Consider the following 14827-nt stretch of genomic DNA (forward strand, 5'->3'; position numbering starts at 1 on the left):
GTATATGGATGTAATGCGGTGAGATGCTAAGTGGGAAGGCTACGTTTATTAGAGAGACCTTTGCCGTCTTCGATCCAATCAAGTATAATCAGGTTTGGTGACATCTGGTGTTCAAATTGAGAGTTGGTTCTTGGGCTGAGCTCAACACATGAACCCGAGCCACACAAGCCAATTACTATCAATTCACTCCATTGCTATACATGGCATGGGAACCTACTTGACAGGTCTCAATGATCCTTAGATAGATGAGGAAATAGGCCCAGGACTACACGACAGGACGTGGCCAATGACCTGAAAAGAACTGGGACCACCGTTTCCAAGGTGACTGTTGGTAATACGCTAAGACGTCATGGTATGAAATCATACATGGGACGGAAGGTTCCCCTGCTTAAACCAGCACATTTCAAGGCCCATTTTAAGTTTGCCAATGACCATTTGGACGATACAGAGGAGTCATGGGAGAAAGTTTTGTAGTCAGATGAGAACAAAATTGAACTTTTTGGTCAAAATTCCACTAACTGTGTTTGGAGGAAGACGAATGATGAGTTCCATCCCAAGGACACCATCCCTACTATGAAGCATGAGGGTGGTAGCATCATGCTTTGGGGGTGTTTTTCTGCACATGGGACAGGACGACTGCACTGTATTAAGGAGAGGATGACCACGGCCATGTATTGTGAGATTTTGGGGAACAACCTCTTTCCCTCAGTCAGAGCATTGAAGATTGGTCATGGCTAGGTCTTTCAACAATGTTGTGAAGCACACAACCAGGAAAACCAAGATTTAGCTCCCTAAGAAGCATAATGAGGTTCTGGCGTGACGTAGCCAATCTCCTGAACGAAACCCAATAGAAAATCTTTGGAGGGGGGTGAAAATCCGTGTTTCTCATTGACAGCCCAGAAACCTGTCTGATCTAGAAAAGATCTGTGTGGAGGAGTGGGCCAAAATCTCTCCTGCAGTGTGTGCAAACCTGGTGAACAACTGACAGGAAAAAAAAGACACCATATTTTTCTGAAAGATAAAAACCTTAGTCACACCATCAGCACTGTTGGATTAATTGCACAAAACGTTCTCATATTTGCTATCTTGTTTTGCTTTTCATGCTTGACGCTATGCGTGCTTAAACAACGTGATGCAACAAAAAGAGGCACATTGCATGGGAAGAGGGGACATCACAACAATGAGATGGAGGGGACTTCACAACAGTGACACGGTGGCGACGTCACATAGGTGCATCGGGAACATTCTGCCCTCTGCACACTACAATAGAAGACATCACGCGTTTGCTTTGTTTGTCATGGTTGGTTTGTTTGTCAACTCATGCTTGATTTGTTGTCATGGTTGCCTTTGGAGACTTTGTTTATCACGTTTGCTGTGTTTTTTTAAGTTGCAGACCGCCCTAAGGAAATAAAAAGAAGGATTCGTGGACATGTGGCCAGAATGGGCAGGGGATTGTAACAATACACATCCCCTATGTTCTCCCCAAGAGCAAAAGTTCCTCGTCTTCTTAATTTGAATATCGTACTTTAAATGTCCTAGGTTGCATAAACCTGACAAGCACCTCCAGCATAAGATTCTTCATGTAAAGAATATTAAATCGGTCCTATACCAGAATTTTTGCAAGTATGCAAAGTATAAATACTGTACTGTTGACATATTTTAAACATTCTGGTTTCTTGGAGTCTCCAAGTGATGTATAGTAACTATACAGTAATATAATACAGTAAGTGTACTGTATATATTATATTTATAAGGTTTTATCATTTAAGGTTTAACTAAATACTGTTTTTTGTCTCAAATATACAGTGTTCAAATACTGTTTACATATTTTAAATATCATGGTACCCACATAAACATACACCCCCCGCTATTTCGTGGTTTTTAACTTTTCACGGCTGGTTCTGGTCCCGAATAACTGTGAAAAACAAGGAATTACTGTACGTTGAAGTGCTTGAATTAATTGATACATGAATATGTTGCATGAGCTCAAAAAAATCACGTGAAGCAACTTCTCTGTAATTCTAAAGATAATGGCTGCAAGATAGAAAATCTAACAATGCATCCATCCATACATCCATTATCTACCGCTTTTCCGGGTCGGGAGGAAGTAGCTTCAGCAGGGATACCCAGACTTTCCTTTCCCCAGCCACTTCTTCCAGCTCTTCCAGAGGGATCCCGAGGCGTTCCCAAGCCAGCCGAGAGACATAGTCTCTCCAGCGTGTCCTGCGTCGTCCTCGGGGTCTCTCTCCAGTGGGATATGTCCGGAACACCTCACCAGGGAGGCGTCCAGGAGGCATCCGAATCAGATGCCCCAGCCACCTCATCTGACTCCTCTCAATGCGGAGGAGTTGCGGCTCGACACTGAAACCCTCCAGGATGACCAAGCTTCTCACTCTATCTCTAAGGGAGAGCCCAGACACCCGGTGGAGGAAACTCATTTCGGCCGCTCGTATTTGGGATCTTTTCTTTTGGTCATGACCCACAGCTCATGCCCATAGGTGAGGGTAGGAATGTAGATTGACTGGTAAATTGAGAGCTTTGCCTTCTGACGTAGATCCCTCTTTAACACAACGGACTGATACAAAGTCTGCATCACTGCAGATGCTGCACCGACCCGTCTGTCGATCTCCCGCTTCATTCTTCACTCACTCGTGAACAAGACCCCAAGATAATTGAACTCCTCCACTTTGATAAGGATCTCATCCCCGACCTGGAAAGGGCATGCTACCCTTTTCCAACTGAGGACCATGCTCTCGGATTTAGAGGTGTTGATTCTCATCCCAGCCTCTTCACACTCGGCTGTGAATCGCTCCAGTGAGAGCTGGAGATCACGGCTTGATCAAGCCGACAAAACCACATCATCTGCAAAGAGCAGAGATGCGTTGCTGAGGCCACCAAATCGGACACTCTCTATGCCTTTGCTGCGCCGAGGAATTCTGACCATAAAATTTATGAACAAAATCGGTGACAAAGGGCACCCTTGGTGGAGTCCAACTCTCACCGGAAATGAGTCTGACTTATTGTCAGCAATGCAGACCAAACTCTGACAGCGGTCGTACAGGGACCGAACAGCTCGTATCAGGGGGTTAGATACCCCATACTCCCAAAGAAACCCCCACAGGACTCCCTGAGGGACATGGTCGAATCCCTTCTCCAAGTCCACAAAACACATGTAGACTGGTTGGGCGAACTCCCATCCACCCTAGAGGATCCTACCGAGGATGTAGAGCTGGTCCACGGTTCCACGGCTAGGACAAAAACCACATTGCTCCTCCTGAATAAGGGACACAACTTCCCAATGGACCCTCCTCTCCGGTACCCCTGAGTAGACCTTACCAGGGAGGCTGAGGAGTGTGAGCCCTCTATAGCTCCGGTAACCCTTCTTAAAAAGGGGTCCCCCACCAAAGTCTGACTCCAGAGGCACTGTCCCCGATTTCCACGCGATGTTGCAGAGCCGTGTTAACCAGGACAGCCCCCATAATATCCAGAGCCTTTAGGAACTCCAGGCGAATCTCATCCACCCCCAGGGCCCTGCCAACAAGGAGCTTTTTAACGACCTCAGTGACCTCAACTCCATATATAGAACAGCCTGCCTAAGAGCACGCACACCCAGCTTCCAGGTGTGTTGGTGGAATTGAAGTCTTTGAAGTATTATCCCCACGGATGCACAACATCCCGAGTTGAGGTCAGCAGCGCCCCAACCCCACTATACACAGTGTTGATGGTGCAATGCTACCCCCTCCTGAGACACTGGAAGGTGGACCAGAATTTTCTTAAAGCTGTCCTGAAGTCATTCTCCATGGCCTCACTGAACTCCTCCCACACCCAGGTTTTTGCCTCAGCCACCACCGAAGCTGCATTCCGCTTGGCCAGCCGATACCTATCAGCAGCATCGGGAGTCTCATAGGCCAGAAATGCCCGATAGGTCCCTTTCTTCAGATTGACAGGATCCCTCACTGTTGGTGTCCACCAACGTGTTCGTGGGTTGCAGCCATGACAGGCACCAACCACCTTATGGCTACAGCTCCAATCGGCCGCCTCAGTAATGGAGGCGCGGAACATCAACCACTCGAACTCAATGTCCCCCGCCTCCTTCCGGGACGTGAGCAAAGTTCTTTCGGAGGTGGGAGTGGAAATTCCTTCTAGTAGGGGAATCTGCCATCCATTGCCAGCAGACCCTCACAATACGTTTGGGCCTGCTACATCGGTCTTGCACCCCCCCCCCACCATCGGAGCCAACTCATCACCAGATGGTGATCGGTTGACAGTTCGACCCCTCTCTTCACCCGAGTGTAGACAAGACATGCAGTCGCAAGTCCGAAGACTCAACCTCAAAGTCGATCATCGAACTACGATTTAGGGTGTCCTGGTGCCAAGTGGACATCTGAACAGCCTTATGCCTGAACATTGTGTTTGTTATAGACAATCCGTGATGACCACAGAAGTCCAGTGACAGAACACCACCCGAGTTATGATCGGGGGGCGTTCTTCCCAATCGCGCCCTTCCAGGTGTCACTGTCATTGCCCATGTGGGGATTGAAGTCCCCCAGCAGAACGATGGAGTCGCCAGCACTCCCTCTAAGGACTCCAAAAATGGGGGTACTCTGCATTGCTGTTTGGTGCATAAGCACAAACAACAGTCAGGACCCATCCCCCTACCTGCATGAGGAGGGAGGCTACCCTCTCATCCACTCTGGTAGACCCCACTGCACAGGCACCGAGCCGGGGAGCAATAAGTATACCCGCACCTGCTCAGCGTCCCGCCATTTGGGCAACTCCAGAGTGGAACAGAGTCCAACCCCTCTCAAGAGGAGTGGTACCAGAGCCCAAGCAGTGAGTAGAGGCGAGTCCGACTATATCTCGTCGGAGCTTCTTGACCTCACTCACCAACTCGGGCTCTTTCCCTGCCAAAGAGGTGACATTCCATGTCCCTCGCGCTGGTTTCTGTGGATGGGGATCGGATCACCAAGGTTCCAGCCTTTAGTCACCGCCCAGCTCACATTGCACCCGATCCCTATGGCCCCTCTCACAGATCGTGAGCGATGGCAAGGGGGACCCATGTTACCCTTTCAGGCTGTGGCCGGCTGAGCCCCATGGGTGCAGGCCCGGCCACCAGGTGCTTGTCTTCGAGCCTGACCTCCAGGCTTGGCTCCAGTGGGGGGTCCCGGTGACCCACGTCCGGGCAAGGGAAACCAAAATCCAATTTTTGTAGTCATCATCTGGGTTTTGGAGTCGTACTTTGTCTGGTCCCTCACCGAGGACCTGTTTGCCATGGGTGACCCTACCAGGGTCATGAAGCCTAAATAACTTAGCTCCTTGGATCATTGGGACACATAAACCCCTCCACCACGATAAGGTGACGGCTCGAGGAGGGGCAAAACAGAAATTGAAAGTTTAAAAACCTGAGGTCATAATCAATGAGCTTTATATTGAGGCAACAAGGTATGACAGCCAGTCAGTTTGTTTTTTTCCAGGGAACTGGTTGTTTGCAAGAAAACCACGTGCTTCTCAGGTCCGACTGACTTGATGTTGTCCGGAGTGAAAAAATGTAGCATCCTCACCAGTCTTTCCTCATGTTGTCACAGGAATATTGGCTTTAGGAGAAGTCTGACTTGAGTTATCACAGCACACACAAAAACAATGTAATGGTAAAAAATACATAAAACCTTGTCAATATCTGCAGCTGCTCTGTAAACACTACAGCTGTGTCTCCGTATTATTCAGATGGTGAATCACAGGGGTCTATGGGGTCTTCGGAAGGAAGACAAGAAAATAGTGGTTTGCCTGGGGCTTGGAGTTATGCATGCTCTCTTGTTCATGGCCTGGGGTTTAGCAATCTGTTTTACTGTTTAATATATGAATTAAAAATCAGTGTTGCACTCCTGCTGCCCTGTCTGGCATGCCAAGCACCAAGCAAAAACAATCCCTTGGAGAAACCACTGAATCAAATACAAACTATGGGTAGATGTAGACATTGAGAGCTATTGATATTTACATTATCATAAGTTAATTTGCTTTGTGAGAAGAAGAGCTAGTGAGATGTGAAAGCAGACAGCAAAATACTCCCACTGGGGGAATCAGTTTTATGAAAAGCAACACCAGTAATGGTATGGCAATAATAATTCCATCTTGTGATGCTTCTACAAAAGGCACTACAACACAAACAGTAAACTAAAAAGTGTTGGTGTGGATTTAAACAGAAGATAGTTAGAATTATTTTTTTTCAAATTCTGTCTGTTGTTAAAACTGTTAATGTTCTGTCCTTTATGATTTTCTCAGCATGTGTTCTTTCATAGATCACCCATCCTGTCATGTAGCAATTATATTTGATCATTAATACCAACTAAAGCAAAGCATTAAGTTTGAGATTTAGACATCATTCCATCTTTCAGATAATGATAAATATGTCTCAGGGAAAATGTGCATAATCAAATTTTGCGCTGTATGGTGTCAAAGGCTAAAGACACTTAAAAAATTAATTTTGTGGCCAACATTTACCATGTCTCAGTTGTGTGGCGAGTTTGGTGTGTGTTCATGTTCGTATTCATATTTGAACTGAGCACAAATTGGTCATTTGGGTCAGTTATGGCACCTATGCTCTCAGCCCCCACATTTCCCCTCTGAAACCCCGCACCTCCCTAACCTTTCGAGTGAAGCAATAGAACAGTATTTATTTTGTTGATACAGACATCAGAAAGCTAGACAAACCAGACAGATTGATTGCTTTAAAGTGTTTAAAGCATGAGTCCTCATTCTCAACATTATCTAGTCGGGCATTTCAAATGGAGAATGCAACAGTCTGGTTAAGTCAATTGGTCTCCGGCTTGATGCAGTTATTGCATGTCAGGATTATGCCACCAAATAGTAAATGTCATACACTTTCATTTAATAATATCTGTTCCAATACTTTCATTCATTTGAAAAGTGGGTGGCTTCATACGAAAATGTGCTCGGTTATCAATTAAAATATCTAGCTGTAAATACAATGAAACAAAAGCTTGTATTTGAAACCCAAATGTCCAAAAAAACAAAGGAATTGACCTTACCATTCCAGCACCTGTGGAGGGGAAACACACACACCTGACAAAGTATGGCTTGTGTTCACCACTCTTCAACCGGGCTTTTTTTTTTTTTTTTTTTTTTTTTTGTGCCAGAAAGACGGAGGACACCATAACAGTGATTCCAGTTTGGCAGGGCATTTATGTACATTGAAAACAATAGTGGACTTACACTGATTATTGTGGCACTGTCACAATTTCCTGTTTTTGATTTAATTATGAAAAACAAACAAAACAAAAAACATCTGAAACTAGTTTCAATGGGTCTCATTTCCTAATAAATACATAGAAATCACTCTGCGCACAAATTGAGCATATAAACAAAATCACTCTCAGATTCATGACACGAGTGTACTGTCCAATTTTCTTCACTTTAACGTCAGAATTATTTCTGTATTATGGGCTTGTGTCCGCGAGCTTCAATCTACATAAACACGTGTCTGTTCCCCAATAAAAAAACATTTATCTGACATATCTAAACCAATGTGCAGCAGTTGAAGTCACATGAGATGGCTGATCCATAACTTTATTAACGTACCGGAGTAGATCCCAATTCAACCACGCCCATGCTGGTGTGTGTGTGAACTGTGAATTAAACAATTTACATAATATCTCCACATTTTGAATCACAGTAAAATATACAATATGAATAAGATTTTTGGGTTTAAAAAGAGTACTGAAGGAAATGCAAGGGGAGCAGTCTGATCATACTTTCACATTGTTTGTCAAAGTCAGCAGCTTCACAGTTACTGCATTGGGAGTTGATGTTGATTTTAAATGCACATATCCTTCTGTACTAGTGCTTTAACAGAAGCAGGTTAAAGTTATTATTGCCAAAATTATTGTTTTCATAAATTACTGTTGTTTGAATATGTTGTGCATTTCGGTTGAAGATGTCTGCTTGACGTATTTTCCATTTGATTCTGCATTTGTGTGTAAAGATGGGTGTAAGATGTCAATTTGTTTGCAGGGTAAAAACAAAAACAATTCTGAACTTAATATGAAATCACAGGTTTCTGCATCATACGTTTTAAATGTTATTTACGAGAGTCAGCTCATTAACAAATTCCTGGTTGGAGTAATAATCGCCGAAGTTATTGTTTTTAGAAATGTAGTTCCAATACTCTCTCTCTGCTCTGCATGCAGAAGTCTTTCGTGGCAGAGAAATATGTTAGAATAGTACAGGACATGTATGAGGGCAGCAGAACAGTGGTGGTGAGGCGTGCTGTCGGCATAACAGAAGAATTTAAAGTGAAGGGATCAGCTCTTAGCCCCTTCCTGTTTGTTGTGGAAATGGATAGGCTGAGAGATAAGGTTAGACTGGAATCCCCTTGGACCATAATGTTCGCAGATGATATTGTGATATGCAATGAAAGCAAGGGAGCAGGTGGAGGAACAATTACAAAGATGGAGGCATGCACTGGAAAGGAAAGGAATGAAGATTAGCTGAAGTAAAAGAGAATGTATGTGTGCAAATGAGAGGGGTGGAGGGGGAAGAGTGATGCTACAGGGAGAAGAGATAGCGCGGGTGGCCAACTTCAAATACTTCGGGTCAACAATCCAGAGCAATAGTGAGTGTGGTAAGGAAGTGAAGAAACGGGTCCAAGCAGGTTGGAACAGCTGGCGGAAGGTGACTGGTGTGTTATGTAACAAAAGATTCTCTGTTAGGATGAAGGGCACAGTCGATAAAACAGTGGTGAGGCCAGCCATGATGTACGGATTAGAGACGGTGGCACTGAAGAAACAACAGGAAGCAGAACTGGAGGTGGCAAAAAATGAAGATGGTGAGGTTCTCGCTTGAATTGAACAGGTTGGATAGGATTAGAAATGACCTAATAAGAGGGACAGCCAAAGTTGAATGTTTTGGAGACAAGGTTGGATGGAGCAGACTTCGATGGTTTGGACATGTCCAGAGGCGAGAGAGTGAGTATACTGGTAGAAGGGTGCTGAGGATGGAGCTGCCAGGCAAACAAGCGAGAGGAAGACCTTAGAAAAGGTTGATGAATGTTGTGAGGGAAGATATGAGGAGTGGATATTAGAGAGGAAGATGGATGAGATGGGCCGATATTGAAAAAGATGACGCGCTGTGGCGACCCATAACGGGACAAGCCGAAAGGAAAAGAAGAAGTTCCAATACTCTCGTGGGGATCAGGGGCAAACCAAATGGATGATGCGAGCCATTGCGTTGACATGCAGCTGAAGAGGATAAAAGCTGATTCTTCCACTTAAATCTGATGTACTCAATTCAACAGAAATACAGACAAGTGTGCTCCTCTCATTCGACAATAAATTGTCAATTGCACTTGATTTGTTTAGCCAGGAGATAGCAGAACGCTGAAAGATCTTGGAATTCACGCGGCAGCAAGTGAAGGAATTAAGATCACATTGTGCTTTTCTCAAACATGATTTAAACGTTAGCAGAAACTCTCAGATGGGAATATAAACTCCTTAAAGAAACTACGCTGGACATTCAATCATGAAGCATGCACAACAATTCAAAATTTTCCAGCATTCCAAAAAATCCTCCGGAAGAACCCAAGATGCAGATTAAAATGTTTAAAATGTCCCTGCTGAAGATACAGCAAATTGCACTCAAGATTACATTTAACCTTGTCCACCAATTGGGAGGTCCTCATCCTGGAAAATCACTTCATCCCGTCATTGCAAAGTTTTAACACTTTCAGCCAAAAGTGTTTGTAAAATGCAAAGGTTAGGCCAGTGGTCCCCAAACTTTTTCATGTGAGGACCACATAACTTTTCACTTCTCTGATGGGGGCCCAGGGTGAGTTTGTAATCCAAAAAGTGTGATTGCAGGAGTACATAAATGTAAAAATCCATTGTATTTCAGAAACTCACACAAAATCAAATAATGTTTTCTGGCTTCTTCACAAAACAAAAGTCAGGAAATAAATAATAACACTATTAATGAAATAGGCGGCATGGTGGTTCAGCTGGAAAGAATTGGCCTCACAGTTCTGAGGTCCTGGATTCGATCCCGGACCCGCCTGTGTGGAGTTTGCATGTTCTCCCCGTGCTTGTGTGAGTTTTCTCCGGGCACTCCAGTTTCCAGTCTCTGTGGCGGTCATGGAAGCTAACGCTAACACAACAGTGAGTTCAATGCTTGTATTTTCCTGTAGTAGGTTGTTAAAAAGGAGTGTAACACATTACAACCAAAAATTTGGGAACGGAACGTAGTTATTTTCCCCACGGACATATTTGACAGCAATGCTGCTTCTCAGCTTTACCTTTGATCAATTGCACAACATAAATAATGATGCGGTCGATTATGTGAAATGCAAAAGATGCGACGTGTATGAAGGGTTCATTTTTGACTAACGGCAAAAAAACTGTTCTATGCGTGCACATTTTTTTAATCATGTCGGCCTGTAATTGGGTTCCAATTTTATTACTTACAACACTTTGTTCTGTTACTTGTGGCACAATAAACAACCCTCTATGGTTTGTCAGTTAATTTAAAATCTTACTTATTTTGAAGATTATTAGAAAATATGAGCTTGTAAGCACATCCTGTAGTGTATTTTAGATAAAATATATTTTAATTAAGATTACTGTAATTTCAGTATTTTTTTTACTGACAATTTATTGGCATATTATGGTTTTTTTTCTCTCTCTCTCCAAGGAACTTTTGCTTGTTCATATTTTTGATAGACTCCATGTTAGGTTGGAGCACATTCTTCAGCGTATACCACTGGATCTGGACTTCCTCAACTTTATCTGCACTCAAGAACTTGTTTTTTTAAATGCCTTGTCTTGTCAAGTGGCTGTTCCTTCATATATTTTGCATTCACTGGCTAATTTGCACTGACTAATAAGTTTAGAAAAACATAGGGAAGAACAACAAATGGCTGTTGTGCATTTTGAGCAGGGACCAGCTGGGCGACAATGGATGGTCATATCCTCAGACTACCTTTGCAGTATGCTCGTACTCCATCTCCCTGTCCCATGAATCGCCAAACTCTTGGGTGTATTCCAAAAGACTGTATCGAAGAATGGCCGAAGCAGGTCTTTCAGTAAGGGCATTGTACACCACCATGTCGGATGATGAATTAGACCAATCGGTGAACGACATTAAATCCAGGCAGCCACACCCCGGGTACCGAATGGTGAAGGCTCTTCTGCAAGCCAGAGGACTGAGGGTGCAGTATGATAGAGTCAGAGCGGCCATGTATTGTGTAGACACCATTGGGATGGCATCACGTTTGATCCAGTTTGGATGCACAGCTCAACGGATGTACTAGGTTCCAGGGCCCCAGTCTTTGATGTACATCGATACCAATCACAAATTAATGCGTTAAATCATTTATTTTTTTCAGTGGGGAGCATCTCACTCTGTAGTATGCTTGTTCAACATTTTCTACTGAGTTAGCAACTTTATTTTCTATACCAGGATCTTTTCTCTTTTAAAGCCAAAGCACAGTTGCAAGTGTACTTGTGTACAGTGTTGTAAAGTCTGTCCTTAAGGGCTAGTGTTTTGCATGTTTTAGCTGTTGTCCTGCATCAACATAGCTGAACATAAGCAGTGCCTAATGAGCAGGCTTCTGCTGACATTCTGATAAAGTAAATCATATATTTCAAAATATGCAGGAGAATGCCTCTTGAGAACTGTATTTGGACATACCTGGCGTAGAAGAAGCAAGCCATTTTTTCATAAGGTTTAGTGATAATGATTGAATATTTTCTGTTTCTTTTAGGTACAAGATTATCTTTGGTGGCATTAATGGTTTTTCTCGAAAGGTGCAGTATCTTCCATAAATGTATATGTATGGTTTAATAAGCCATGTATTTTACTTCTGTACTTTTGCTGTTTTGTGCAGATAATGTTTCTTGGTGCAGCTTCCAATAACCTGGCATCTACCACACTGGCTTTCTTTCAGGGTTCAGTGGAGGAGTTTGGTTTACCCCTCAGGTAAAGGCTTTCAGTCTATTTTAATCTTAAATTAAATGAAGATATAACAGAAATTATAGGATTTTTGGTAGGGATGAAGGATTACAAGTCAGTATTGAGCTTCATGCAATAAAGTAAAGTATCAACAGGCAAGTTAGAAATCTGGTGGTGGTTATGGACTCAGACCTGAATTTTAACTCTCACATTAGTTTTAAGGTCAGCCTAAACTCACCTGAAAAACATATCAAGGGTTAAGGGACTGTTGTCTCAGCAGGATTTACAAAACACGCCTGTTTTATTTTCAGTAAACTACAACAGTAACACGGTTTCATAAGTCCAAATAGCCATAGTTTTTTCAGAACACTGGCTTCCTGTCTGTCGTAGAATAGATTTTAAAATGTAGCTGTTGGTTTATAAATCTCTGAATGGGTTAGGGCCAAAATACATTTATGAAGCAACTAGAATCCAAAGGTCATCAGGGTCATCCTTACTCTCTCAGAGTGAGACAGCATTCAACTTTTATGCTTGTCACCTGTGGAATATAGTCCATGATGGATCATGATCATTTATCTATCTTCAAAATATGTTTTAGATTGGAACTAATTTTTTACCTCTGTTCAAATTCCTCATTAATGCAGTGCTGTACTTGTATGTAATTGTGGAAATTTTTAATGTTGCACACCTCTTCTGTTGCCATTATGTCTTCCTGCCATGGCTGCAGGATAATCTGGATTGTTTCCGCAGTGGCTGGGACAATCATCCACTTCGAACTGGAAGTAACATGACTCCTAACCAGCTCTGGGTTCTTGGTCATAACCATCACCCAATTCCCCTAACCACCCAGTTCCTTGACAGAGGTACATTTTAATTGTACAATTGCATTTGTTTTATTCACCTCATTTATAAAATAGTAACCTACAATATTTTGACAAATTAAATTATGAATTCTCTCCCACCCTTTCCAAGTGTTTTTCAGTGTGTACAGATTCCAGACATCGAATGGGAAGACAGCGGCCTTCGTCTTCAGGATGTGTCAAGTGTCAAAGTGCCAAACTGCAATTTGCAACAGACTGATGAACAAATTTCAGCTTTAAGTGATACAGTCAACCCGAGAGCCACATCCCAGTCTTTGTGTGAGAGTTCAATGGCATGTTTTGAACTGCCATTAACTGAATCAGTGCAGTGTAATGGCAATAACTCCTCTGAACATTGTCATGTTACTTGTCTTGTGTAAATGAGTTCAACATTAAACCATATCCGAAGAACTTGTGATCTGAGAAACACACACTTATTTCTCTAAATTTCAACAACACATAACAGTTTTATGGTAACGCAGCTGTTTCTCCCAAAAAAAAATGTTAACATTGTAACTGCTTAAAAGCATAACATCTTTCAACAGATGGGTTGATTCACAGAAAATCAAAGCCAATTTGGCAAGAAGAAATACAGGCTACCAAATCATCATTAAAAGACTTGTAGTCCTTTTTAGTGTTGATGGAGTCTCAAAGTTTCATAACAAGTGGTTAGTGGGGGATGCTTGCTTTGCACAATCTCCAAAGATAGACGTCCTGGTAAATTATCCCATCCAGTCCAGAATTTCATGAGATCTTTTAGTTCAGGTGGTGTGGCTTTGAAAGAGAACCAAAAAACAATACAATCAAAATGTCATTTTAATTACCATACAACCAGAACATTTACTTGTTAAATTAGTATATATGAAGGGTTTTTAAGGCAATTGGAAATCTGGAAGACAGTTTTACTTTTTATTAAAATCCACCTGCTGTGATACAGCTAAGGTAGTCAGAGAGTACATACAAACAGGAATATGCAAACCCCATTGTTAGTTTGAATCTGGAGCTAAGATTGAAACTTAATTGTGAGTTACACATGCTAACTACCAAGAGAAAACTCATTACTCTAATGATGCCTCATTGCAAAGTACTTGAAAACCTCTAAATCAGACACTGGTACACTTACAGTTTGCAATGAACTGTCTCAAATATCCTGAAATGTGGGATTTGGTTTCACTTGAACAGTCGTCATTTTCATCACTTCCACTTTCTGTTTCTGGCCAAGTGCTGAAGTACCACCATAAATCAGCAGTAACACTTTCAATGTGCAGTGTTTAACATTTTTATTCTACACCTTACTTTAGCCCTTGTGCTGTCTTGCGGGGTCAAAAGTATCCAATGTTCCTCAACCCTGGTTCTCAAGAGCTGCAGCACTGCATTTTGTCAATACACCATGATACATGGAGCTGTCTCATCAACAGAATTACGCAGACCTTGATGACAAGCAGATGATGATTGTTCATGAGAATCAGGCGTGCTGAACCAGGGTAACATCTAAAACCTGCAGGGCTGTGGCTCTCGAGGACCAGGGTTGAGGACCACAGCTTGCTTTTGACCATGGAAGACAGCACCAGGGTTAAGAGTACTCATTAATGTAGTCACAAACATTAGCGTGTTTGCAGAAGAACGTTTGCTTTTGAAAAGATGTTTGATGACTGTAATTCCAGTTATTTAAAAGTTACCTCTGGGCACAGGGCTGCTTCCTCTTTTGGAAAAGGCAGGGGTACAGCATCAGGCTGCCAAGTCACCAGTAACCATACTGGGGTTTCTTTCAAGCTTTACCCAAGATGCTTAATTTGTCTTGTGACATGTCCAAGAACCTACAGTATTTAAAAAGTTACAAGAGTTTATTTCTGAACAACTCAGTACATTGAAGTCATTACCAAACCTGTGTGCTGCGCTGGTAACAGAAACTGATAACAGTGGACAAAGCAGTTGATAATAAAACAGTGTGTATGCCAATATATTAATAACTTATGTTGTTTGAAAAACAGCAATAGAATTAACAATCA

This window comes from Syngnathoides biaculeatus, chromosome 11 (genome assembly GCF_019802595.1).
Source record: "Syngnathoides biaculeatus isolate LvHL_M chromosome 11, ASM1980259v1, whole genome shotgun sequence".
Taxonomy (NCBI): Eukaryota; Metazoa; Chordata; class Actinopteri; order Syngnathiformes; family Syngnathidae; genus Syngnathoides; species Syngnathoides biaculeatus.